Here is a 26,453-nt window from a genome sequence, read left to right on the forward strand (position 1 = left end):
ACCGATACTTTAATGGTCAAAATTTTCTAACAAAATATTTTTGTTTCTCTAGCTCCTTGTTTTAAAAACCTAGATTCCATGAAATAAATGATGAAACAAATTGAATTTTCCAAATGATGTCAATAGTTTATTTAACATATAGGGGGTAGATCAAAATGCAACCCTTCATACATCTCATAGTTAATGACATTGATAACCGAGGCTTTGGAAAATGCAAATGGGATGGATTCTCTTAGTTGCTATTTTGGTCACTACTTTTTGGCCATTATTAGATATGACTTAAGTCTTGCAGTCAGAGCTGCTGTACTATAGACTGTAATATCAACAGTCTGTATCAACTCCCCCAAAGCTGTCCAGTGTACCACTCTCCCACATCACATCATGGACCTACTTTGCCGTCTGTCTGCTCGGTGATAAAGTCTGTCCCACGTGACCTACACTATAGTTCTCAAATTTTGACGTTCATGAAAATACATGGGTCATTTGTTATCAATGTTCATTCCTGTTTCTACTCCTCAAAAAATTGTAATTTAGTAAGTCAGAGGGTTGGGGGACATTTCACACATCTCCTCTGCTAAAAAGTTACCCCAAGTAATTTAGATGCAGGGGGTCCATGGATTATTCTCAGAGATCTTTACCTAAAGGTTACCCATTTCTAGCAATCTGAAAACAAGCAGCTTCCATTGCCAGCTCATTTGCTTTCAGTAGCCTGAAAGGGAAGCTACATACTTTGATTAGAATTAATGGTGCTACTATAAATGTATAATCCTTCAGTATGTTGTATCATCATGTTCTTTTTTACTATAGAAACCTTCTCAATAGTTACTGAATATGTTATTTTGAAGGAAGCATACCGAAAAAAGGAGTGAGAGGAGATAATTTTTCAAACTTCTACTGTACAGTTGAAAAATTTTTTTCAACACTGAGAAGGTTTTTCTGCTTCTATTTAATTAAAGGAAAACACAGTCCATCAAAACGTTGTCTGAAAATTGTCAAATTGACTTAAATTAAAAAGCTAGCTTTATTCATTTTTAGGATCTAAATAACTTCAGATGTCAGCCCCTTTTTTTCTACTTAACAAAGGCATAAACTTAACCTTAGGTTATCAATAGAAAATAGTTTAGAATTGTTATGTAGATTTGGGTCATAATTTATGGAGGGTCTTCTAAGAACTTTTATAGATATAATCTCATTTAACTCATGATACTTTGAGGAAAGTGGCATTCTCTTTTACAAATGATGAAACAGACTGAGAGGAAATGTACCTTCTACAAATAGAGGTATGACATACCTGAAATACTCTAAATGGCATGTGTCATCTACAGATTGTTTTTGCAGGTGAGGAATCCTAATGAATTTTTTATTTTGCGTATACAATAATATTGCATCATAATATTTTCATTATAGCTTTACAACTCATAACTCATTTCACGCTAGTCATGATCAGTGACAGGAAGTAATTACAAAGTGATTCATGTTAACTTAGTTTAAGTTTCATAATTTATGCTATCACTGGAGCCATTTGTATATGTTGAATTTCATATACTCAAAACTCAGGCAACAATTGCTTCCTCCCCCCCGCCACATGGAGTTTTGCACACACATATGCAAACATACAGGCATATACACATACATGCATACCCACATGCAAATGCACACATACATGTATACACACATATACATGCATACACATGCACGCATAAACATTCATACACACACATAAACACACACACACACACACACACACACATAAACCGAGAGATCAAAAGTGACAGTGTCACCTCTTTAAGTCACAGTATAGTTTACAGCCAGTGGGCCTTGCCAGCCTTCCCTCTTAATGAGACAGACTCACACGTAGATACTCGCACAGCTGTGAGCTCCAGTGCCCTCAGGGGTGGCCCCGACCAAATGGCAGCATGCAGACCAGTACGAAGCCTCCTCCCTGGCAGGCAAACCCAAAAGAAAGAAGGGGCAGAGGCCAATCTGAGCCTGCTCTGTTCCTTCTCTCACATCGCCCATTAAAATGTCAACCCTTTGCCATGGGGAGGCATGTGGAAAAAGACCAGAGGTTATTATTCTAGCACAAGTCTTTTCACCAAGACCTGAGGTCATGGAATTTGGGGCCACCCACCAAACAGTATCCATTATAACTTTAATGTTTTGTATCATAAAAGTGATTCTTGCATAGTGTAAAATTCAAGTCAATAAAGAAAAGTACAAATAACAAAATTTAACTTTCTCGTAACACCACCATCCCCTAAAAACACTTAGCATTTTGATGCTCGTGCTTCTTTCATTTTAGACATTTATGTACATATGCATGCCTACATATATTTACTTATATTTTAACACACATCTTAACACATACACACATGTATGTCTCCATCTTCATAGGCATAATTCTAACATGACCCTAGTAATTCTTACTGCCGTAGAATCCACACTTTTGTGTAATCCCCTCTCCTTGAGTGTGGGCAGACTTTGTGACTTACTTCTTTTTTTCAGCCATTTAAAAAAATTGAAGTGTAGTTAATTTACAATGTTTTGTTAGTTTCAGGTGTATAGCAAAGTGATTCAGTTATACGTGTGTGTATATATATACGTGTGTGTGTGTGAATATAAATATTCTTCTTCAGATTCTTTTCCATTTTAGGTTATTATAAGATACTGAATATAGTTCCCTGTGCTATACAGTAGGTCTTTGTTGGTTATTTATTTTATGTATAGTGATGTGTATATGTTAATCCCAAACTCCTGTGAGCCTACTTCTCTTTTGTAAATAAGTTCATTTATATTAGTTTTTCCGATTCCGCATATAAGTTGTTATGTGAGCCAACGCGGGCTGTGAAAGAATTCACAGAAGTATTAAAAAGGGAAGAAAAGAAAGTTTTATTCACTTTCCAAGGGAGGAAAGGGACCAGACGCAGAGAGTGGCATCAACACTGAAGGGTGGGGTTTTGAGTCTTTTACTGAGTTTCAAAGGGCAAGATGCAGGAAAAGGGGGTGGGTTCATGTCTCTTCTGGTCCACAGCAGTACCCAGGCTGGCTGTGTCTCTATAGGATGTGGTTTTTTGGAGAACAGACTTGCAGTCTTCAGTAATTTTCCAGTCTTAGGGTGTCTGAAAGAGACTCGATAGTGGCCCTTGACAGGCGCTACTCTATTGTGAACAGTGTTAGATGGGTTTACATAAGTGGTATCATATGATACTTGTCTTTCTCAGTATGATGTACTTCACTTCATATGGGAATCTCTAAGTCCATGCATGTTGCTACAAATGGCATTATTTCATTCTTTTCATGGCTCAGTAGTATTCCATTGTGTATATATATCACACCTTCTTTATCTATTCATCTGTTGATGGACACTTAAGTTGCTTCCAGGAGCATAGTTTTATTATATGTAGGGATAAATATGTCTGAACCCAAAGGAGCCATGGATGTGGTTTATTGAGTTTTCAAGAATAGGAAAAGTGCTTATGTATTGGTCTCTCCTGCTCAAGTATGCCACCAAGCATATTTCTTGGAATTTCTCAATAAATAGTTGCTAAATAAAAATGAGGGGGAAAGAATAAAAGAGTTAAATGTAAACAGTTGTTATTCAGCATTCTAAAAATCAGTAGGGATGTTAAGTCTTATAGGTTTTAAATCAGCTAGACCAGACAACTGTGTAGATAGTATTATTTACTTTTATGTAGTAAATCTCATCTCCTCGAGGATAAATATCAATGAAAATAGGGAAATAAACAGCATTGCATTAAAGTGTTAAGATAATTCATTTAGGGGGAGAAACATGCCACAATTTATTTATAAACCTTAGGGGATCTGAGCTATAAAATGCAGCTTGGGAATCAGAGAATCATTTTTGACTGGTCTTTGAAAACGTTAGCTCAGTGTACCACTGTAGCATATGAGCCAACAGATTTCCTGAGCCTTATTAGGAAGATATATGAAAACAGAGGTGAAAATATTGCAGTGTTCTTATAACATTCCAAGCTTCACCATCATAAATATTATGTGTGATTTGCACACTGTCCCTCCAAGAGACCTAATGGACTTGATGAAGACCCAGAGAATGACCAGAGGGATCATGGCACTTCTATTAAAAATAATATTAAAAATAAATATTATTAAAAATAATTAAAATAAGAATATCCAGCACTGCTTCAGCTCTTACTCCAGTCCAAGTGGGAGTTCCTCTGCGTGTATTTACAGATCGAATCCTCACAAAATCTTCTTGGGCAGGTAATATTATTTCATGCCCATTTTACAGATAAGGTTACCAAGGATCAGAGAATTTAAGTGACTCACCCAAGTTAGACAGCTAGTAAGTGGCTGAAGCAAAATTTGAACCCAGGAAATCTGGTCCTAAAATCCATGCTCTTAACCATGACACTCAACAGGGAACATCATATATTCTGTTCAGGGAAGTGGAAGGCAGGGACAAAGTATTATGGGCACGTACAAAACAGAAAACCATGCCGAGAGACTGAACTTGGATTTGTCCTCCGTTTACCAAAATACTGAAAATAGGTTATATTTTCAGACGAATAAGAAAAAGTGTTACTTTGGACAGTACAGGCAAAAACAAGCAAAAAAACCCACTTTTATTTAAAACATTATTCCAAATAATGCTAGGAATAAAATAGCCGGTTCAAAAAAGGCTTAGATAGTTTTATGGCTTATAGCACCAGAACTAGAATAACTGCTATTTCACCTACAAACATGAACAATTTTCATGTGGTTCACGTGATTATTAATCTCATGCTGGTGTCATGATGTCACCCCTGGCCTCCAGGTCACTTCCTCACATTTGGGGGTGGGGGGGAAATGCACCAGACTCATTTCCTCCCCTAATGGGTGACTAGCACAGGTGATAGTGTCACAGTTACTTTTCCTTTATTCCCGCCTTATTTTAGCAATTTCCCCATATTGGCGCACCTTGAACCTTGCTGTTACCCAAACCTCTCCATGTGTGAAATGTTTGATTGACAGTAAACCCATTCTTATATTAATCCTCTCCTTTTTAAAATTTGAGACCGCCCTCCCCCTGCCCCCCCCCCCCCGCCGTCCCCCCATCCCACCGTCACTCAGATTCTTACTTTTCTGGACTCTGTCTCTCCTGGATAATTTCATTTCCTCCCTGACCAGTCATCATTTCATTAAGATTTGCAACACCCTCAATTCCTTTACCCCATAATCATTGGACTCGTCCTGTCCTGATCCTAATCTTAAATCCAACCACATTTTTCCTTCCACTTCTGTTTTTAAACAGCTAGAGAGTGTCTAACATATGCATTTCCTAATATTTGTCAGGGAGATATTAAATATATGATTCATGAGTCAATAAATGCATGAGAAATACAATAGCTTTCCTAATTGGCTGTCACACATTCATGATTTCCAACCTCAGATGGTTCATTAATATCCATTGACAAGCGGCACTTAAAACCCTTTACAGTATACACGGTGGATGAGAAACTGACACTGGAGCCACATCCTTGGGCCACATAACATCTCTAAGCCTCAATTTCCACATCTGTAAAAGGAGATAACAATATTAGCCACCTTATAATTTTTTTTCTTTTTTTTTTTCTAACGGTGCTTCATTATTTTTCTTCATTAAATATGTGTGATTTTGAATTTTTAAAAGAAAAGATACTTTAAAAACTCCATTGAACACATATTTAATGGGGTGTCCACTGTGTTTTGGACACCATGAGAGCACAAGATGAATGTTCTGTGCCCTCTGGTTTCAAGGAGCGCTTCATCAAGTCACAGAAGATGTGCTTCCAGTGAGCTGGAAAATAGGCTTGACTAGGATAAGTCTTAGAAGAGAAGGACAAAAATGTTCTGGGTGAGCTCAGTGAAGGGAACAGCTCTGACCTGTGCAGAAGTCAGGTTACTGTCAGCAAATGAGGTAAAATAGGCTCTGAAATTTTCTTTTTCAATCCAAAACAAAAAAAAAAAGTTTAAAGAGTAAGTTCTAGGATCCACTTGCTTTTCTGTTCCTTCTGCAGTAAACATCCTAACTCTTCTTTTAGATTCATTTTTATGAATCAATAAGAAAGGAGACAAAGAATGTCAAGATGTATTCAAATTGCCATGAGGAGAGAGGGGTGTAATTACTAGTTATAAGAGCAGCCCTAAATTCATTCACTTATTGTAATTCTTCTAAAGGAATATATATTGAATATTTTGAAACATATTGTTAAAATATGATTCAAAGAAGGGCGACTGTTTTGATAATTTATAAAACAGAAGGACTGGATTATATAAAATGTTTTCCATTTGATATAGTCTTTCAATCAAAGTTAAAAACCTAAAGAAATCTTCCAAAGGAAATTATTGTTCTCAGAAGGAAGGGTGGACAAGTTTGTGATTTGGAAATTAAATTGGCTGGGTGAATAAGTAAGAGTGGACTGAAAACTTAGAGCCCTTGTATTGGGAGGCATTAGCATTGGGTTGAATCCCAAGTTTTCCTTGGTTACTGTTAAATGGAAATAGAAATTAAATGTAAGCAGAGCTTATTAAGAATTGTTAGTCTGAAGAGCACTTCATCAGTTCTAAAGTATATGTAAGTGTCATGGCTAATTAAAATTGAATTTTAGTGCTGCTAATATAATTTGCAGTCTTAAGAATCTGCTCTCTGGAAACCTCTCCAGTACTTGGTCGAGATATTCTTGGTACGGTAGTTAGTATTCATTTGGGGCCAGTCTAGTTATGTCTAGTTGACCTTCCATCCAAGAAAGAAAGAAACAAACAAAAAACAAAGCAAAACAAAAAACTTTACATATCTTGGGTTTGGAGAAGAGTTTTTTAGTGTAATTGTTTATAGATACGTTGAATTCTTCTCAAATAGAATCAGGAGTGAAAGCTGAGATACGTAGGCTTTGAAACCATGCTTATCAAAGCATTTTTAAAAATTTTAGTGGAATCATGACAGGAGGAAGATATAATTTATGTGGACTCTGTTTACTCATATTAAAATAAGAATGGGAATAAAGAAACGGTGACAGGCTACGAGTAGTCAAAAAGAGTAGAAATATTTTCCCAGATGTCCTATGGTGTTATCTATTTCCTATGCAGTTCTCTATCTCCACCAAAAATGGAGATAATCCTTATCTTCTATATTCCCACACTTGTATACATCCCTTTCATACTGAATCAGGACTGACCTGTGTACCACAATACTGCAAAAGGGTGGTTTGTGCTTTCTGAGCCTGGGTCCTCAAAGGCTGTTGTGACTTTCACCTTGGCCTGGTGGGTCACTTGCTATGGGAGCAAGTTGGCCTCTATGCTGTGAGGACTCTTTACAGACCTGTGGGAAGTCCCATGTAGAAAGGAATAAGACCTCTGGCTAATAGGCAGCACCAGCCTACTAGCATGTGTGTGAACCACCTAGTAAATGATCTTCTAACCTCAGTTAGGCCTTCAGGTGGCCAGAGTCCAGTCAACATCTGTCTTTATAATCTCACGAGTGACCTTGCATCAAAAATTGATAATAATTATTGCTTTAGGCTATTAATCTTTGGAGTATTTGGTTATGCATTAATTGATGATCAATACAGTTACTTACACTGTAATGTATAATTTCATCAAATGCCATTCTGACCAAGGAGATGAGACCATATATTATAAACAACTGTTGTAGCCATTTAATGCTACTTAGAATGCTTTAGAACTTACATCAGATGATCAACAATATCAGTTGCTACCAAATTTGGAGCTGAATGATTAATGAAACATCTGCTTATATTCCAGATAGTTGTAAGAGTAAGCCAATGGTGGCCATGATCTACCAAGCTGAATGATAATTAAATATTTGCCCCTATTTGAAACTACTTCTGTTTTTTCCACATTACTGTGAATAGCATGCATTCCTATTTTTTGAAGAGTAAAACTTGGCTAAACCTGAGACTTTAGATCTACCGAAGACTCAGCCTCCAAAGAAAACTCATAATAGTTTCACACATCATCAGGTACGGTTAATGTCACTTTTTTGGTGACTATTTCACATTTATTGGCTGTTATGTGTTTTTTTCAATGAGCTATATCAGGAATTTATCCTTGACCTTCCCCTTGCACTGAGTAACTCTCTTGAACTCCAAAAACCAGAAATTGCAAAATTTCTCACATTTGTTATGTTAGCACATTGTTTTCCTACTCGAAATATCGGACTTTTATTTTTTTAACATCTTTATTGGAGTATAATTGCTTTACAATGGTGTGTTAGTTTCTGCTGTATAAGAAAATGAATCAGCTATATGTATACATATATCCCCATATCCCCTCCCTCTTGCGCCTCCCTCCCACCCTCCCTATCCCACCCTTCTAGATGGTCACAAAGCACCGAGCTGATCTCCCTGTGCTATGTGGCTGCTTCCCACTAGCTATCTATTTTACATCTGGTAGTGTATATATGTCCATGCCACTCTCTCACTTCTTCCCAGCTTACCCTTTCCCCTCCCCGTGTCCTCAAGTCCATTTTCTACATCTGTGTCTTTATTCCTATCCTGCCCCTAGGTTCTTCAGAACCATTTTTTTGTTTTTTTCTAGATTCCATATATATGTGTTAGCATACGGTATTTGTTTTTCTCTTTCTGACTTACTTCACTCTGTATGACAGACTCTAGGTCCATCCACCTCACTGCAAATAACTCAATTTCATTTCTTTTTATGGCTGAGTAATATTCCATTGTATATATGTGCTGTATCTTCTTTATCCATTCATCTGTCGATGGACACTTAGGTTGCTTCCATGTCCTGGCTATTGTAAATAGAGCTGCAATGAGCATTGTGGTACACTGACTTTTAAAGTTGATGGTGAATTCCAGGCTCTTACACTTATTTCTGCAAAAATGGCCATTACAGCAACCTTGTCCTCTTAATTCTGTTGCACTATTATAGTCTTTAGGCCTTCATTCATATAAAGGAACGCCTTCAGGGTGCTGATTTCTTGCAACAAGATCATTACTGAGAAGACAAGTCTAACCTGTTACAATTTCTCTCTTCTATATGCCCTGGCCCATCAATTAGTATATTTACATCTCCTATTAAGTATGAACACCTTAAACTGCATATAACCTTAAACTGAGCTGCTTTCAAGTATGAAGAATTTTCAAAAATGTTGACGACCTATCAATAGAGCAAGAGATCAGATAAATTTTTTCTGTAACTAATGTTGCATTCTTGACCAATGGCATCTATTTATGTGTTGGTGGCAGGAATTCTGGGGGTAGTCTTTGTGTTTTATGCCCAATTTTTTTCTCTTTCTGAAACTAATGAGTAAAATTAAGAAGCCTAAGTATGACTAAAGGAATCCTTGATTTTAGTAATACTGTATTCTAAAATTTTGAGCTAACTCCATAGTAAACTCCAAATATTTAAAAAAATATTTATTGATACCTACTATTAATAATGGATGCATGAGTCAATCTTCAGTTACATAGAAAAGTAGCCATGTATTTGCATTCACAGTGCTTATAGCCCGTTCCCTTCTGACTTGTATATTTTATGGGCTTTTAATGTTAAGAGTAGTAATGTTCTACTATTCTGTCTTCTCAATTGAATATATTAGTTATGGTTCAAACACTTTCTGTATCACTCACAGACCTGGCAGGAAGTAAGTTGCACTCAGATGGTTTAAATGAAGAAAGTTTTTTAAGGAAGGGTCGACTTACAGAGTGGTTGGCAGGACTAAGAAAACAAACAAAAGATGTTGAAGCACCAGAGAATAGCAACGGTAGGAAGAAGTTATATCTGTTAAAAACTAAGAAACAAGGGGATGAGCCCAAGAGAGCTAGAGCCCTAAACGAGATCATTTGGTAGATGTGCTAGTCTTCAAAAGTTATAATTATTCCTGAAAAACTTTGCCACAGCAGTGAATATGCAGCGAGGAAATATCTCAATCTCTCCCACCCTACCTGCTGATCTGCTGTCCTGCAGATGCTTCTTACAGGCATTTTCCATTCAGAAGCTAGTGTAACAGTATGTCCTAGAGATCAGCCGCCCAGGTCTGCAAAGCAGAGCAGAGAAGTATGGAGATCTTGGAAAGGGAATAATGGAGAAAAACCAGCATACCTCCATATGAAAATGCATTTTTGGTAGCAGGCCTTCTGATCTTCTTAGGTCATACTTAAAATGCACTTAAATATAAGGAAAAATTAGTAGTTGCTTGAAATTTTATTCAAATAGTAATATAAATTGAAATAATTACAATATCCCTGAATGTGGCACGTTTCTTCTCAAAGGTAATATCAGACAATAAATAAGTAATAAAAAGTAACTGATAATCTTGAAATTAATTTATGTATCTGTTGACCATACAATAAACAAACCCCAGTGGGTGGCCTCTTCAGGACCATGGACAGATTTCACCTGGCTGTTCTGTAGTTCTCAACAGTATATTGTGCTTTTGCTACTTCCCTAGCTAAAACTTCCCAAGTTGTACTGAAATGATTGAAGCTGTTATCTGACTGATTTTATAAAGATGTTATGAGATTACAGCTAAAAACTTAGTTAAAATGATTAGGCACTTTGTGGTAGAAATTTTCCCTCGTATGGCAGGATCTATGAGCATCTGCCGTGATGACTCTCTTAAGACTAATTCTCTCCTCTGTAGAAGCTGTGAAGGGTGATGTTTTGTGTTACAGAGCAGGATGCCGGAAAAAGTTAGTATTTTACCACTACAGCTTCAAGAAGATTTGCATTTCTGGCACAGTAATGTAATAATTCAAAGTAGCTTTTAGAACTACAGTAATGCCTTTACATAGCAAGTGACCTTCAGCTGTTGTTACATAATCTTGAGATTTATTAAGATCATTATAGATAATGAAATTCCAGATGACCTCACTAATCACATTTTTCCAACTATATCAACTAGATCATTTCCTTTATTATTTATTTACTTATTATAAATTCATTTATTTATTTTTGGCTGCATTGGGTCTTCGTTGCTGTGTGTGGGCTTTCTCTAGTTGTGGCGAGCAGGGGTTACTCTTCGTTGTGTTGCAAGGGCTTCTCATTGCGGTGGCTTCTCTTGTTGTGGAGCACGGGCTCTGGGCACGCGGGCTTCAGTAGTTGTGGCGTGTGGGTTTCAGTAGTTGTGGCTCACGGGCTCTAGAGTGGAAGCTCAGTAGTTGTGGCACACGAGCTTAGTTGCTCTGCAGCATGTGGGATCTTCCCAGACCAGGGCTTGAACCCGTGTCCCCTGCATTGGCAGGCGGATTCTTAACCACTGCGCCACCAGCGAAGCCCAATCATTTCCTTTAAAACAAAAAAGTATAGTACTGTGGTTTTTTGCACTTAGCCCATCTTGTCCAGATGTCAGAAGCACCCACTAATACCTCAGAGGACTACATAGAAGGCTGCAACTATTTTGGTGCAGAATTATAGACTAAGCCACTAAACTAAAGGGTTTCAAAACATGGATCAGTTCTTGGAATACTTCTATAATTTAGGAAATATGAGGAATAGTGAACTAGGCTGGTCTTACTTTCTAATGAATTATAGATTTTACTTCTCCATAAACATGTTTCATACTCAGCCTGGAGATAAGAAAATGCATTTTTATATTTTTATTAAATATTAGTTAAAGCAATATTTATAAAACATCTGTAGGGTATAAAGAAAAATAGTACACTAAATACATAACCTACACACAGTTTTAAAAGAAAATGGTAACAGTATCCTGAATATGTATTATTCCCTTGATATTCTTTGTCGCTCCAATCTTGAATTATGTCCTTTCATTTTCCTTCTGTGTTTCAAAATTACACATTATGGTTTTATTCAGTAAATGTTTGTATAGATTTACCCACATATTGGCCACTCTCCTGTCCTGCATTATTCTTGCATCTCAGATTTCCATCTGGTATCATTTTTCTTCTGCCTAAAGTATATCTTTTGGGATTCTCTTTAGAGAGGAGCCACTGGTACTACATGCTCTTCAGTTTTTAATTTAGGTGAAAAAGTCTCTAATTCTGTTTCATTCTTGAAAGATCTTTTCATTGAATATACAATTCTAGATTGAGAGTGTGTTCTTGCAGCCTCTTAAATATACTATTCCACTAACTTCTGGCTTTCTCTGTCAGTTCTAAGAAGTCAGCTGTCTGACTATAGTCAATCCTCGAATGAAAAATACCTTTTCTTTTCACTTTAAACATTGTATCTTTATCTTCAGTTTCACCCTGATATGTATAATTGTTATTTTTAAAATTTATCACGCTTGGAATTTTTGCACCTTCTCAAAGGTACTGTAAGAGTCAAAAACAGACGTGAGCTCTGTCTTATGAAGCTTGTGAGGAAATGAGAGAAAATGAAATAAACGCTAGAAACAAACCTGGTTTTAGATATATTGAATGTGATGCATCTTGAAAGTATTTAAGTGGAGGTACAAAGTAGACAATATGTATATTCTATATATATATAAACTCAGAAACTCAGAGAAATTTGGATTGAACATATAAGTTTGGACATCAGATAGATAAAGGAAGAAAATAGTATCATAGATCTGTTGAGACTTTTTAAGATTATAATGTAGAGTGAGAAGGGATGAAGTCTTAGGATAGATCTTGAGAAATTCTAGTATTCAATGGCCAAGGAAATGGGGACTGAGGACTGAGAGGAAGCAACAAGGGACTAGGGAGAAGTCAGGAAGAGTCTATGTTTGCAGATTGCAATACAATCTTTAAATGAGATAGCCCTGAAATCAGACTTAAGTGGGTCAAGGGTAATGGAGAGAGAGAAAATGGAGGCAAGAAGTCATGTACAAGTCAATGTAGACTATAGTATGAGGCAATAAAGAACAACTTTGAAATTTCAATGGGCATATGATTGCAAAGGTTGATTTGGTGCTCAGCCAGTATCCATTGTGGATTAACATCAGCCCTTCTGATGTCCTGAATCATTCAGAACCAGAATGAAGTGAGAGCCATTATCTGGGACATTATTGGTCTCATAGTGGTTAAAAAAAAAAAAAAAGTGGCAGGACCATGCAATTACTCTAAAAGCTTCTTCTTAGAAGTGGCACAGGGCTTCCCTGGTGGTGCAGTGGTTGAGAATCTGCCTGCCAATGCAGGGGACACGGGTTCGAGCCCTGGTCTGGGAAGATCCCACATGCCGTGGAGCAACTAGGCCCGTGAGCCACAACTACTGAGCCTGCGCATCTGGAGCCTGTGCTCCGCAACAAGAGAGGCCGCGATAATGAGAGGCCCGCGCACCGTGATGAAGAGTGGCCCCCACTTGCCGCAACTAGAGAAAGCCCTCGCACAGAAACTAAGACCCAACACAGCCATAAAAAAATTAAAAAAAAAAAAATTAAAAAAAAAAAAAAAAGAAGTGGCACGTATCACTCTCACATATAATTTCATTAACTAAAGAAAGTCACATGGCCAGACCTAATGTGAATGGGGGTAGCAATGGGGAGGGGATATTTTAATTAGATATACAATCTAATATGTTTAAGGTCTCCTAGGTAGAGAGAGATTTTTTTTTCATTATTTTCATTGTAAATGAGGAGAATGGGAAATGAGAGGCCCTGTGAGTTGAGAGATTTTTTTAAGGGAGATAATTAATGATGTTTAACTATGATGGGGGTGAATCTAGCTGTAAGAGAATTATTGACCGTATTGGGAGAATAGGGTCTGGTTGATATTTTGAGGTTTCCAAGAAATAGAATCCAATTTAGGAAGGGTAGCCCTGGTCCTAGATAGGAAGACCTTCTCCCTCACTAATGAAATGTTTTAAAGAAGGGATAAGAGCTCCACTAAATATATTTGTAGGTTTGTTAGAGGGTACTAGATAGAATTCCAATATGTATGATGGTTTCTCTTTGCTCTGTGAAGTAGAACACAAGAAATATACTAAGACAATGGAGAAAAGTAAGGAAGGTGTCCTAGGTCAAAAAAGCTAGGAATATAGAGAAATTCTTCAACTTGATAAAGAACATCTACAAACATCCTACAACTAACATTATACTTAATGGTGAGAAACTAGAAGCTTTTCCCTCTAAGATCAAGAACAAGGCAACGATGTCCCATATCACCACTCCCATTCAACACTGTACTGGAAGTCCTAGCTAATGCGATAAGACTAAAAAGGAAATAAAATTTGTACAACTTGAGGAAGATGAAATAAAGCTGTCTGTTCACAGATGACATGATTGTCTATGTAGAAAAAGAATTGACAAAAACACTAGCGGAACTAATATGCACTTATATCAAGGTTACAGGGCACAAAATTAATATATAAAAGTCAATTTTTCTTATATACCAGCAATGAAACATTGGAATTTGAAACTAAAAACACAGTAACATTTATTTTATTAGCACCAAAAAATTAAAATACTTAGATGTAAATCTAAAAAATATGTACAGGATCTGTATGAGGAAAACTACAAACTCTGATGAAAGAAATCAAAGAAGATCTAAATAGGTGGATATTCCATGTCCATGGATAGGAAGAGTCACTATGATTCAGGTGTCAATCCTTCCTAATTTAATCAGTAGATTTAACAGAATCTGAATAAAATTCCCAGCAAGTTTTTTGGCACTGTCAACCAACTGATTCTGAAGTATATGTGGAATGGCAAAAGGCCAAGAATAGCCAATATAATACTAAAGAAAAAGAACAAAGCCAGAGGTCTTTCCGTCTCTGGCTGCCGCCAGGAGAGGAGCTGCCGCTATGTCCGCGCATCTGCAGTGGATGGTCGTGAGGACCTGCTGCAGTTACTTGATCAAGAGGAACAAGCAGACGTACAGCACCGAACCCAATAACCTCAAAGCTCGCAACTCCTTCCGCTACAACCGGCTCATTCACCGCAAGACTGTGGGCATGGAGACTGTGGCGGACGGCAAAGGGGTCGTCATGGCCAGGAAGCGGAGATCTGGCCAGGGAAAGCCAGCCACTTCCTACGTGCGGACCACCATCAACGAGAATGCCCAGGCCACCCTCAGCAGCAACCGACACATGATCCGAAAGAACAAGTACCGCCCAGATTTGCGCATGGCCACCCTCCACAGAGCCAGCTGCCATCCTGCGCAGCCAGAAGCCTGTGATGGTGAAGAGGAAGTGGACCCGCCCCACCAAGAGCTCCTGAGCGATCTATCCCCTTCCGTCATGCAATAAAACTGTCAGCTGACATGCCACAAAAACAAGAACAAAAAAAACCAGAGAACTGACAACTAACACTACTTGACTTCAAGACTTAATATAAAGCTACAGTTAGTAAGATGGCATAGTAGTGGTGAAAGAATAGAAATAATACAACAGTGGAATAGAGAGTCCAGAAATAGACTCATACATTTATAATCAACTGATGTTTTATAAGGGAGAAAAGGCAATTCAATGGAGAAAGGATTGACTTTTCAACAAATGCTGTTTGAACAATTGGACATTCGTACACAAAAATAATTTATACAGACCTTACACTTTTCACAAAGATTAAATCAAAATGGATCATAGACAAAAATGTAAATCACAAATCTATAAAACTTCGAGAAGATAGCAAGAGAATAAGCTAGGTGACCTTGGGTTTGATGGTGAATTTTTAGATACAGTACCAAAAGCACCACCTATGAAAGAAAATATTAAGTTGGGATTTACTAAAATGAAAAACTTCTGCTCTGTGGAAGACACTGTCAAGAGAAACAGAAGAAAAGCCACAGACTGGGAGAAAATATTTGCAAAAGACATATCTAAAGAACTGCTATCCAAAATACCCAAAGAGCTCTTAAAATCCAACAGTAGGAAAACACACACACACACACACACACACACACACACACACACACACACAATCTGATTAAAAAATGAGGAAAAGACTTGAACAGATACTTCATGAAAGAAGATATGCAGATGGCAAATAACCTTAAAAAAGATGCTCCATGTCTTACATCATCCCTTAGGGAAATGCAAATTAAAACAACAGTTACCACTATGTCTTAAAATGCCCAAAATCCAAAACACTAACAACACCAAACGCTGGCAAGGATATGGAACAACATAAACAATTATCCATTGCTAGTGGGAATGCAAAGTGGTACAGCCACTTTGAAAGACAATTGGGCAGTTTTTTATAAAAATAAACATTTTTAGCATACGATCCAGCAGTTGTGCTCCCTGGTATTTACCCAAATGAGTAGAAAACTAATGTCCACACAAAAACCTGCCACAGATATTTACAGCAGCTTTGTTAATAATTGCCAAAACTTGGAAGCAATCAAGATGTCCTTCAGTAGTGAATGGATAAATAAATGGTAGTATATCCAGACAATAAAATAATATTCAGTACTAAAAATATATGAGCTATTAAGCCATGAAAAGACATGGAGGAACAGGGCTTCCCTGGTGGCACAGTGGTTAAGAATCCGCCTGCCAGTGCAGGGGACACAGGTTGGAGCCCTGGTCCGGGAATATCCCACATGCTGCGGAGCAACTAAGCCCATGCGCTACAAATACTGGGCATGCGCTCCAGAGCCTGCGAGCCACAACTGCTGAGCCTGCGTGCCACAACTACTGAAGCCTGCACGCCTGGAGCCTGTGCTCCACAGCAAGAGAAGCCACTTGCATCACAACGAAGAGTAGCCCCCACTCACCACAACTAACGAAAGCCCGCGCACAGCAGTGAAGACCGAACACAGCCAAAAATAAATTAATTAATTAATTAAATTTAAAAAAATTTTCTTTTAAAGATATGGAGGAACATTAAATACATATTACTAAGTCAAAGAAGCCAGTCTGAAAAGGCTACATACTGTATAATTCCAATTATAGTTGGCTCTTGAACAAAGCAGGGGTTAGGGTTGACCCTCTATGAAGTCAAAAATCTGTGTATAACATAGTTGGTACTCCATATATACAGTTCCTCCCTCTATATCTGCAGTTCCATATCCATGGATTCAGCCAATGGTGGATCGTGTAGTACTGTAGTATTTACTACTGAAAAAAATCTGTGTGTAAGTGGACCCATGCGGTTCAAACCTGTGTTGTCCAAGGGTCAACTGTATATGATGTTCTCGAAAAGGCAAAACTGTGGAGACAGTAAAAAAGATCAGTGGTTGACAGGGATTCCTGAGGAGTGAGGGAAGAATGAGTAATACAGAGCACAGACAATATTTAGGGCAGTGAAACTATTCTGCATGATACTGTAATGGTGGGTGAATGCCATTAGACATTTGTCAAAACCCATAGACTGTACAACACAAAGAGTGAACCCTAATGCAAACTATGGGCTTTCATTAATAATAATAAGTCAATATTGGTTCATCAACTGTAACAAATGAATGGACCATACTAATACAAGAGGTTAATAATAGGGGAAACCGTAGAGGGTGAGAAGGGTATATGGGGACTTTCTATACTTTCTGTTGAATTTTTCTACGAACCTTAAACTGTTCTAACTATAAAGTCTATTAATATAAAAAAATCGATATTAATCTAATTCCTTAACCCAACCCTTTGGAGGAATCAGATAGATGTTATCTACGCTTAAGCATTTTGTACTTTTCTCAAAAACCAATGCCTACGATGATAGATGCAAGGTACAGCCACAGACTCATTCGTTGTATGTACTAAGCTATGATATATTTATTAACGCTTAGCCAAATAAACATGAATGTGTCTAGAGCTGTGTTTGTGTATGCCATGCACATGTCTCTCCTAAGCATTCAAAATATTATTTAAATAGTTTGTGAATATGGATAAAATATAATAAGGAAGAAAAGTAAAGAGAAAGAGAGGGCAACTAATTTAACATCAGTTGATAAGAGGTACTGAATTTGTGGGAAGCAACGTGTTCTAAAATTGCTCCATGCTTACTCCTTTTTGTCTTTCCTTCTTTGGTGTAAACCTTGACACGTTCCAGTGAATTCCCATTGTCCCTCCTCCTTCCAAAACCTATTCCTACTCACACTTTTGGTGAGGAAAAGCTACACTGACCTGAAGAGAAGCTGCCGTGCCAGTGATGTGATGTTTTACCTTTGCTGTGGAAACTGCATTAGTGCTTGTTTTAAGGACACACCAAGCCTTTATTTGTGTCTTTAATATCTGCAAACATCCTTGGCAGAGAGAGGATGCTCCAGATTAGAGTTGATCCTCCTCACTTTTGGCCAGTAAATGAGCCAGTCTGTTTTAATGAAGAAGCGGGGCAGGGAAATGTCCCTTTTACGTGCCACACAGAACCAGAAATTCTGACAAATATCAGAGTGGTGGCTTTGCTTCTGAGAGTATTTACTTTTTTTTTTTTTTAATTTATTAATTTATTTATTTATTTTTGGCTGTGTTGGGTCTTCATTTCTGTGCAAGGGCCTCCTCCAGTTGCGGCAAGCGGGGGCCACCCCTCATCGCTGTGCGCGGGCCTCGCACTGCCGCGGCCTCTCCTGGTGCGGAGCACAGGCTCCAGACACACAGGCTCAGCAGTTGTGGCCCACGGGCCCAGCCGCTCCGCGGCATGTGGGATCTCCCCAGACCGGGGCACGAACCCGTGTCCCCTGCATCAGCAGGCGGACTCCCAACCACTGCGCCACCAGGGAAGCCCGAGTATTTACTTTTAAGGTTCATCTGCTAAGTTAATTCAATAAAAGCACAGCAGTGAAGTCAGCTGAAACCTGGATTGTACAAACGTATTGAATACAAAGGATGAGACTCTGTTTGCCCCCTTCAATATCTGTTCATATGTTAACTCTTTGTCTTGAAAATCTTGGAAGTTGTATGAATTTATCTTTGAATATTGACATAGGTCATTGGTAACAACATATATGCTATGTTAACTAGCATCTTGTCCTACCTAGCCTTTATTTTAAGATATTTCATTGTGATCTCTCTCAGTTGATGTACATCTAGATAACATCATTGTGTTTTCACATTGAAGTTTAAAAAAAAAAATCTAAGGGTGCTATTTAAATGTATACAATAAAAATTTATGGGGGCTTCCCTGGTGGTGCAGTGGTTAAGAATCCGCCTGCCAATGCAGGGGACACAGGTTCAAGCCCTGGTCCAGGAAGATCGCACATGCCGCGGAGCAGCTAGGCCCGTGCGCCACAGCTACTGAGCCTGCACTCTAGAGCCTGTGAGCCACAACTACTGAGCCCACGTGCCACAACTACTGAAGCCCGTGTGCCTAGAGCCTGTGCTCCGCAACAAGAAAAGCCACCGTAATGAGAAGCCCGTGCACCGCAACAAAGAGTAGCCCCCACTTGCCACAACTAGAGAAAGCCCGTGCACAGCAATGAAGACCCAATGCAGCCAAAAATAAAATAAATAAATAATTTTTAAAAAAATTAAAAACTAAATTTATGCATTCTCCATAAATGGCAGAATTTTGAAGTATTTTAGAAGAGTTTATAATATTCTTCTCTGTTAGATATAATAGGATATTAATAGCACAAAATTATCTTGCATCTCACATAAAGGGTAGCTGGTGCAAAATACAATGAAATAAAGTGAATGAAAAGAACGCAGTTGATATTATAGTAAAATAAATCGCAGCTTTCCTGACAACGTAGCCCACATTTTCCACTTCTCTTTCCTTAACTATTTATAGATCTAAACTGTTGTCTTTATTTTACCGTGCATTTTCTTATCAGAGAAAAGACACACTATCAAAAAATGCATTATAATCCTAATAATCAAAGTAAAAATTCTGGTGTGTGTTTGTATGCTTTGTTCTGTTAGGGTTCTTTCCCTGAATGAACCAGATAATTAATCATGTTCTCCAGAGTGGAAAATTGGCCTGATTAGACCAAGGTCAAAATGCAGTTCATTGCTAAGGTTAATTAATTCCAGTACCCTGGCTAGATTAATAACTAGTCTAGCCATCCAGTGGTCAACATGTACGAGATTGTGATTTGCATTTCTATTCGAGTAGGTGGACGCAGAGATAGAAAGGTATATAGGGCTTTTCTGTACTCATTGCAAGCTATAAATCAATGCTAAATTCATCACAGATTGCCTTGAAATTAGAAATGTCCACGTGCACACTCTGCCTCCACCTGTTACTGGACCAAACTTGGGTCCCCTCCCCTGTGCGCAGTAAAGCCAATCTACTGACACCAGCTTGTGGTGACGGAAAGTGCAGCATTTATTGCAGGGCGCCAAGCAAGGGAATGGGCAGCTTATGCTCAAAAGACCCAAACGCTTAGATGGCTTGCAGGGAAGGAGTTTTAAAGGCAGTGTGAGGGAGGGGGCTGCAGGGTGCGTGATCGGCTCATGCACAATTCTTGGATTGGTTGGCATCAAGGTGAAGTTTCAAGCATCATCAAACTTCTGGTTTCAACCAGTCTAGGGTCTATGTTCTTGCAGTCAGCAGTTTTCATCTGGAGGGGGTCTGCTTCCTGTAAAAACAACTCAGAAATGTGTGTCAGGCCTTTATCTATCTCTTTCAGGGAACTGGGAGTTCAGTGTTTCTGCTATGTGGTGGATTCATAGTCTAAATTGTACCACTTTCCTGGCCCGACAGCTGTTCTTTATTTCTACATCTTCATGTTCCTAAACATTATCTCTTGAGCCAGCCTTTTGAGACTCAAGAGAGGCCGGGGAAACTAAATCAAAAGTCTTTTCCTTCAAAGAACAGGGACACAGGGGCATGCATAGCGTTTGAATCCCCCCTTTTCTTTGATACTCCTCAATCTGGAGGGGAACATGTTCAGGAAAAGAAAGGGAATAAAGTTTGGGATAGAGAGGTTAATCATAAACTGAGCAGAGGAACTCAGTTTTAGGGGGACTCGGTTTCACACCTCACCACTAAAGCAGTGAGTTCCTTGTGGGGAGGGACCTTGTTTGATTTCCCACCATAACCTCTGTGTGCCTAGCACAGCATTGGGACAAGATTGACCTTCAATAAAGCTTACTAAATGAATCTGAAAAATTGACTCTCTTTGGGGGAAAGCAGGGTCACATGTGAGGTTTTACAACGAATGCTTTCCCAAATAAAACAAATAAAGGAAAACGCTGCCTCCTTAGGCTGCATCTTTATGCTCTGAGTTATCACTAGTTATCAGAACTCCAGTTCCCATTCCCATCTGCCTCTTCCTTCTTCATCAGTTTCTCTTCCATTTTTTTTTTAACATCCTTATTGGAGTATAATTGCTTTACAATATTGTGTTAGTTTCTGCTGTATAACAGTGAATCAGCTATACATATACATATATCCCCATATCTCCTCCCTCTTGTGTCTCCCTCCCATCCTCCCTGACCCACCACTCTAGGTGGACACAAAGCACCGAGCTGATCTCCCTCTGCTATGTGGCTGTGTTCCATTAGCTATCTATTTTACATTTGGTAGTGTATGTATGTCCATGCCACTCTCTCACTTCATCCCAGCTTGCCCTTCCCCCTCCTTGTATCCTCAAGTCCATTCTCTACGTCTGCATCTTTATTCCTGTCCTGCCCCTATGTTCTTCAGAAACATTTTATTTTGTTTTACATTCCATATATATGTATATTTGTATTTGTTTTTCTCTTTTTGACTTACTTTACTCTGTATGACAGATTCTAGGTTCATCCACCTCAGGACAAATAACTCAATTTTGTTTCTTTTTATGGCTTAGTAATATTCCATTGTATATATGTGCCACATCTTCTTTATCCATTCATCTGTCAATGGACATTTAGGTGCTTCCATGTCCCGGCTATTGTAAGTAGAGCTGCAGTGAACAATGTGGTACATGACTCTTTTTGAATTATGGTTTTCTCAAGGCATGTGCCCAGTAGTGGGATTGCTGGGTCATATGGTAGTTCTATTTTTAGTTTTTTAAGGCACCTCCATACTGTTCTCCATAGTGGCTGTATCAATTTACATTCCCACCAACAGGGCAAGAGGGTTCCCTTTTCTCCATGCCCTCTCCAGCATTTATTGTTTGTAGATTTATTGATGATGGCCATTTTGACTGGTGTGAGGTGATACCTCATTGTACATTTGATTTGCATTTCTCTAATTATGAATGATGCCAAGCATCCTTTCATGTGTTTGTTGGCAATCTGTATATCTTCTTTGGAGAAATGTCTGTTTAGGTCTTCTGCCCATTTTTGGATTGGGTTGTTTGTTTTTTTGATATTGAGCTGCATGAGCTGCTTGTAAATTTTGGAGATTAATCCTTTGTCAGTTGCTTCATTAGCAAATACTTTCTCCCATTCTGAGAGTTGTCTTTTCGTCTTGATTATGGTTGCCTTTGCTGTGCAAAAGCTTTTAAGTTTCATTAGGTCCCATTTGTTTATTTTTGTTTTTATTTCCATTTCTCTAGGCATTGGGTCAAAAAGGATCTTGCTGTGATTTATGTCATAGAGTGTTCTGCCTGTGTTTTCCTCTAAGAGTTTTGTAGTGTCTGGCCTTATATTTAGGTCTTTAATCCATTTTGAGTTTATTTTTGTGTATGGTGTTAGGGAGTGTTCTAATTTCATTCTTTTACATGTAGCTGTCCAGTTTTCCCAGCACCACTTATTGAAGAGGTGGTCTTTTCTCCATTCTATATTTTTGCCTCCTTTATCAAAAATAAGGTGACCATATGTGTGTGGGTTTATCTCTGGGCTTTCTAGCCTGTTCCATTGATTTATATTTGTTTTGGTGCCAGTACCATACTGTCTTGATTACTGTAGCTTTGTAGTATAGTCTGAAGTCTGGGAGCCTGATTCCCCCAGCTCTGTTTTTCTTTCTCAAGATTGCTTTGGCTATTCGGGGTCTTTTGTGTTTCCATACAAATTGTGACATTTTTTGTTCTAGTTCTGTGAAAAATGCCATTGGTAGTTTGATAAGGATTGCATTGAATCTCTAGATTGCTTTGGGTAGTAGAGTCATTTTCACAATGTTGATTCTTCCAATCCAAGAACATGGTATATCTCTCCATCTGTTTGTATCATCTTTACTTTCTTTCATCAGTGTCTTATAGTTTTCTGCATACAGGTCTTTTTTCTCCTTAGGTAGGTTTATTCCTAGATATTTTATTCTTTTTGTTGCAGTGGTAAATGGGAGTGTTTCCTTAATTTCACTTTCAGATTTTTCATCATTAGTGTATAGGAATGCAAGAGATTTCTGTGCATTAGTTTTGTATCCTGCTACTTTACCAAATTCATTGATTAGCTCTAGTAGTTTTCTGGTAGCATCTTTAGGATTCTCTATGTATAGTATCATGTCATCTGCAAACAGTGACAGCTTTACTTCTTTTCCAATTTGGATTCCTTTTATTTCTTTTTCTTCTCTGATTTTTGTGGCTAAAACATCCAAAACTACATTAAATAATAGTGGTGAGAATGGATAACCTTCTCTTCTTCCTGATGTTAGAGGAAATGGTTTCAGTTTTTCACCATTGAGAACGATGTTACAGGCTGTGGATTTGTCATATATGGCCTTTATTATGTTGACGTAAGTTCCCTCTGTGCCTACTTTCTGGAGGGTTTTTATCATAAATGCTGTTGAATTTTGTCAAAAACATTTTCTGCATCTATTGAGATGATCATATGGTTTTTCTCCAATTTGTTAATATGGTTTATCACATTGATTTATTTGCATATATTGAAGAATCCTTGCATTCCTGGGATAAACCCCACTTGATCATGGTGTATGATCCTTTTAATGTGCTTTTGGATTCTGTTTGCTAGTATTTTGTTGAGGATTTTTGCATCTATGTTCATCAGTGATATTGGCCTGTAGTTTTCTTTCTTTGTGACATCTTTGTCTGGTTTTGGTATCAGAGTGATGGTGGCCTGGTAGAATGAGTTTGGGAGTGTTCCTCCCTCTGCTATATTTTGGAAGAGTTTGAGAAGGATAGGTGTTAGCTCTTCTCTAAATGTTTGATAGAATTTGCCTGTGAAGGCATCTGGTCCTGGGTTTTTGTTTGTTGGAAGATTTTTAATCACAGTTTCAATTTCAGTGCTTGTGATTTGTCTGTTTATATTTTCTATTTCTTCCTGGTTCAGTCTCAGAAGGTTGTGCTTTTGTAAGGATTTGTCCATTTCTTCTGGGTTGTACATTTTATTGGCATATAGTTGCTTGTAGTAATCTCTCATGATCCTTTGTATTTCTGCTATGTCAGTTGTTACTTCTTTTTCATTTCTAATTCTATTGATTTGAGTCTTCTACCTTTTTTTCTTGATGAGTGTGGCTAATGGTTTATCAATTTTGTTTATCTTCTCAAAAAACCAGCTTTTAGTTTTATTGATCTTTGTTATCGTTTCTATCGTTTCCTTCTTTTCTTTTTTTATTTCTGATCTGATCTTTATGATTTCTTTCCTTCTGCTAACTTTGCAGTTTTTTTGTTCTTCTTTCTCTAATTGCTTTAGGTGTAAGGTTAGGTTGTTTATTTGAGATGTTTCTTGTTTCCCGAGGTAGAATTGTATTGCTATAAACTTCCCTCTTAGAACTGCTTTTGCTGCATCCCATAGGTTTTGGGTCATCGTGTTTTCATTGTCATGTGTTTCTAGGTATTTTTGATTTCCTCTTGGATTTCTTCAGTGATCTCTTGGTTATTTATTAGTGTGTCGTTTACCCTCCATGTGTTTGTATTTTTTACAGTTTTTTTCCTGTAATTGATATCCAGTCTCATAGCTTTGTGGTCAGAAAAGTTACTTGATACGATTTCAATTTTCTTAAATTTGCCAAGGCTTGATTTGTGACCCAAAATATGATCTATCCTGGAGAACGTTCCATGAGCACTTGAGAAGAAAGTGTAGTCTGTTGTTTTTGGATGGAATGTCCTATAAATATCAATTAAGTCCGTCTTTTTTAATGTATCATTTAAAGCTTGTGTTTCCTTATTTATTTTCATTTTGGATGATCTGTCCATTGGTGAAAGTGGGGTGTTAAAGTCCCTTACTATGATTGTGTTACTGTCGATTTCCCCTTTTATGACTGTTAGCATTTGCCTTATGTATTGAGGTGCTCCTATGTTGGGTGCATAAATATTTACAATTGTTATATCTTCTTCTTGGATTGATCCCTTGATCATTGTGTAGTGTCCTTCTTTGTCTCTTGTAATAGTCTTTATTTTAAAGTCTATTTGTCTGATATGAGAATTGCTACTCCAGCTTTCCTTTGCTTTCCATTTGCATGGAATATCTTTTTCCATCCCCTCACTTTCAGTCTGTATGTGTCCCTAGGTCTGAAGTGGGTCTCTTGTAGACAGCATATATATGGGTCTTGTTTTTGTATAACTTCAGCCAGTGTATGTCTTTAGGTTGGAGCATTTGATCCATTTACGTTTAATGTAGTTAATGATATGTATGTTCCTATTACCATTTTTTAAAGTATTTTGGATTTGTTATTGTAGTTCTTTTCCTTCTCTTGTGTTTCCTGGCTAGAGACGTTACTTTAGCATTTGTTGTAAAGCTGGTTGGTGATGCTGAATTCTCTTAGCTTTTCTTGTCTGCAGAGGTTTTAATTTTTCTATCGAATCTGAATGAGATCCTTGCTGGATAGAGTGATCTTGGTTGTAGATTTTTCCCTTTCATCACTTTAAATATGTCCTGCCACTCCCTTCTGTCTTGCAGAGTTTCTGCTGAAAGATCAGCTGTTAACCTTGTGGGGATTCCCTTGTGTGTTATTTGTTGTTTTTCCCTTGCTGCTTTTAATATTTTTTCTTTGTATTTAATTTTTGATAGTTTGATTAATATGTGTCTTGGCATGTTTCTCCTTGAATTTTTCCTGTATGGGACTCTCTATGCTTCCTGGACTTGATTGACTCTTTCCTTTCCCATATTAGGGAAGTTTTCAACTATAATCTCTTCAAATATTTTCTCAGTCCCTTTCTTTTTCTCTTCTTCTTCTGGGACCCCTATAAGTCAAATGTTGGTGCATTTAATGTTGTCCCAGAGGTCTGTAAGACTGTCCTCAATTCTTTTCATTCTTTTTTCTTTATTCTGCTCTGCAGTAGTTATTTCCACTATTTTATCTTCCAGGTCAGTTATCTGTTCTTCTGCCTCAGTTATTCTGCTATTGATTCCTTCTAGAGAATTTTTATTCATCATTGTTGTTGTTCATCATTGATTGTTTGCTCTTTAGTTCTTCTAGGTCCTTGTTAAACGTTTCTTTTATTTTCTCCATTCTATTTCCATGATTTTGGATCATCTTTATTATGATTACTCTGACTCCTTCTTCAGGTAGACTGCCTATTTCCTGTTCATTTTTTTGGTCTGGTGGGTGTTTACCTTGCTCCTTCTTCTGCTGTGTGTTTCTCTGTCTTCTCATTTTGCTTAACTTACTGTGTTTGGGGTCTCCTTTTTGCAGGCTGGAGGTTCGTAGTTCCCATTGTTTTTGGTGTCTGCCCCCAGTGGCTAAGGTTGGTTCAGTGGGTTGTGTAGGCTTCCTGGTGGAGGGTACTGGTGCCTGTGTTCTGGTGGATGGGGCTGGATCTTGTGTTTCTGGTGGGCAGGACTGTGTTCGGCGGTGTGTTTTGGGGTGTCTCTGAATTTATTACGATTTTAGGCAGCCTCTCTGCTAATGGGTGTGTTCCTGTCTTGCTAGTTGT

At 38.0% G+C, this 26,453-nt stretch overlaps 1 protein-coding gene and 1 pseudogene across 3 annotated transcripts in view; both read left to right on the forward strand.

Moving 5' to 3' along the window:
• DLGAP1 (DLG associated protein 1) overlaps window positions 1-26,453 on the forward strand; it is an 869,846-nt gene that overhangs the window by 225,310 nt on the left and 618,083 nt on the right. The gene's annotated exons all lie outside the window — the stretch shown is intronic.
• On the forward strand, window positions 14,663-15,097 carry LOC118879835 (annotated as a pseudogene).

Source organism: Balaenoptera musculus, chromosome 14 (assembly GCF_009873245.2).
Source record: "Balaenoptera musculus isolate JJ_BM4_2016_0621 chromosome 14, mBalMus1.pri.v3, whole genome shotgun sequence".
Classification (NCBI taxonomy): Eukaryota; Metazoa; Chordata; class Mammalia; order Artiodactyla; family Balaenopteridae; genus Balaenoptera; species Balaenoptera musculus.